Below are 3,175 nucleotides of genomic sequence, written 5' to 3' on the forward strand. Positions count from 1 at the left end.
GAACTGAATTTAAATGACACATCTAACTATTTATTTGGTTTTGGCTTCACTGACTTGTTCCTTAGTGTATTAATGAACAATCTCTTTAGACTTAGAGATGGTGAGAAAGATTCTATGAGAAATATTCTTGTTATTGCTTCGACTCATATCCCCCAAAGAGTGGATCCAGCTCTAATAGCTCCAAATCGATTAGATAGGTCGATCAATATCCGAATGCTTGTTATCCCACAACGACAAACGGAATTTCCTATTCTTTTATGTAGCAAAGGATTATACTCGGGAAAAATTCCTGATGAATTTGGATCTATAACCATAGATTATGCTGCACGAGATCTAGCAACACTGGCCGATGAAGCCTTAATACTTAGTATTACCCGAAATAAATCAGTTATAGACACTAATACAATTCGATCCGCTATTTATAGGCAAATTTTTCATTTACAATCTATGGATAATCAGGTTGGATCCGATCAAAATGACGAAAGAATTATCTACAAAGTAGGAAAGGCTTTTATACAAAATACGCTTAGAAGAAATTCTCCCATGAATCCTCTATCTATCAAAAAGGAATTATGGAAGAAAAGGTTTTGTTATTTGTCCGAATGGTATTTACAACCTTCGATTACCGAAACAACTATGAAGGAATTGACCATACTTCCCCATATTTTGGGTTGCTTGGCCGGATCAGCGGCTCGAGATTCTTGGTCTATATCAGAACGAAATAGAGAGAAATGGATTCCTTTCGATAAATTAGCTGAGCATGATCTTGATATAGCTTCTAGTCTTTTAGAAAGTATTCTGGTGGAGTTTCCATTTTCTAGGTTAGGAATATGTCGGGGTAAGTCCGATAAGGATCATATCACATTTGCTCCTCAACTCAAAATGAGAGATCATCTAGATATGATACGATTTATGAAAGAATATGAATTGAAGTTTACTCCCGACGCAAAACAAAGGATATGGATGAAGAATTCATAAAGAATGTAGTTTGGACTCCTAGGATCTGGCGTCTTAGTTTTCTTTGCAGTAATAGATTCGATCATATAAAAACACCCAATTCATTGGGATCTTCGTATCAGTTCGGATCGTTAAGAAAATGGCAGATGGACAGATCTCTATTTCCTATACAATATCCGAAGCAATATAAATACTCTAAGAAACCACTGTTCTTTATAGGAAGATGATTTCTTTAGGATTCCTTCCTATTTCAAGAGCAGCGCCCTGTGTTTTCATTCCGAGAATTTTTCGCAATTGAAGAACTGCTGAAAAGGCTTTATATTACTTATGATGCAAGAAGATTAATAGCACAACCTGATTTTTTCCCAAAAAAAAGTATCCAAAGTTTTTTTCGTAGATATGATTCAAAATCCACGATCAATTCGGTTTTGGTAATGAATTTGTGGAAACCATTGTCTCTTAGACATAGACATATCGAGCATTTCAAACGCATTCAAGCGATTGGTATCCAATTGGAACGTATGCAGCCATATTTTCCTATATATTCATATAACCGTTGGTTGACCGAAAATTCGAGAGAAAGGGTTGACCGCTTCTAATCGTTAATTCATCGCCAAAGATGGCTCGGAACCAATAGGTTATTATCTAATGAATCTTTTCTTTATAATACTCTATTCGAGAGTTATCAATATTTATCAAATCTATTCCTGTCTAACAGAATGTTATTGGATCAAATTACAAAGACATTGTTGGAGAAGAAATGGCTTTTTCCCAATGAAATTGAACACTCAATTCATACAATCGGATTAAGATTTGATATCAGCTGGGAGAATATGGAATGAAGTAAAAGAAAATTGACCGGGCAGTAGGGTTGTGGGAATCAATGAGAGGCTCTACATATGCTCCAATTTAAGATCCTATAAAGACTTGATAGATCTTTAATTTGAGGTTCCTCACTCCGAGATCTCGACCATTTAAGAGTAAGCATAGTCTAGTTAACTTAATGAGATATTATTAGACTATGCTTACTCCTTATTTCCTCGATTTCGGTTCTAGCATTATTTTTTTCCACACTATTTGAAGAGAGGAAAGGATAGAGTCACAGGATCCGACATGGATATAGTTGGTGAGGTTCAGTCGTAACTCCTGTATATTGCAAGATCTTGATAGAGGTGGTATCTGGTCAATCTATGTATCGATCTTCTCAATCTGTGTCCTTAATGAAATATACCTCATAATACAAGGGTGTATTGGGAATGGACTCCTCATTAGGTAGAGAAGATCTGATCCTACCTGTGATCCACTGTCCTATTCCAACAGCGTTAACTTGTAGGTAATAGATCGTTGGAATACCTCGTATCAACAAAGAATCTATCTCAATCTATTGAGATACTCTACGAGATTTTCCATAATATTGCTCATTCAATAAGCATGAGCAATATTATGCCTTGAAGAGGACTCGAACCTCCACGCTCTTAAGCACGAGATTTTGAGTCTCGCGTGTCTACCATTTCACCATCAAGGCATCCCAAAAGGAAATTCTATTCCATTCATATATATATATATATGAAAAATATCCTGATCTATGAATGAACATATGTTAGAGATAGCGTATTCGAGTATTGATATACGATTGGTCATATAGGTTCATCATAAAAAAAAAATTATCTGGAGGAGATTTCCTATAAATAAACAAGACGACTGAATGAACATCCTTTCTTTTTCAATTCAATAGAAACCTAAAGAATTGAATATGGTACAAAATAAAAAATATTTTCAAAAACTTTAACTTTTTTCAGTAAAAGTGATGTCTTGGTCCGAGTGGAGGTAGGGGTAACAGTCCTTTTCTTTCTCTTTTCCACATGTCCATAGAAACATTTATAAAAAAGAAAGATAGATATATATTCAATCTATTTTATTACAGAGGTAATAATTTGTAAAATTAATCACACTTCTTCCCTTCATAAGGGGTCCATTGATCAAAAGAGACTAGAAAAAGTAAAGGTCAGACCCAATTCCTACAGTTATGGATATAAGCACAATCCAAATTCCTGGAGAGTTATACATTTGTGTATCTATGAGATCATTTACTATTTCTTGAAGCTAAATATTTCCCCTAGATAGACCATATAGCCAGAAAGACCATAAACCAGAATGGAAGAAAAGCAAATGAAACTCTTTCAAACGATCTCAGGGTATAATTGAAAATGAAGTTTTC

General features: G+C 34.8%; 1 non-coding gene across 1 annotated transcript; it reads right to left on the reverse strand.

Moving 5' to 3' along the window:
* Window positions 1–2,401: 2,401 nt before the first annotated feature.
* TRNAL-CAA (transfer RNA leucine (anticodon CAA)) lies at window positions 2,402–2,482 on the reverse strand. The gene has a single exon. It is a non-coding gene; the product is annotated as a tRNA-Leu (tRNA).
* Between the last annotated feature and the right edge of the window lie 693 nt (window positions 2,483–3,175).

The sequence above is a fragment of the Pinus tabuliformis genome, chromosome 6, assembly GCF_031772625.1.
Source record: "Pinus tabuliformis cultivar Carrire ecotype Pingquan chromosome 6, CPIR1, whole genome shotgun sequence".
In the NCBI taxonomy this organism is placed as follows: domain Eukaryota; kingdom Viridiplantae; phylum Streptophyta; class Pinopsida; order Pinales; family Pinaceae; genus Pinus; species Pinus tabuliformis.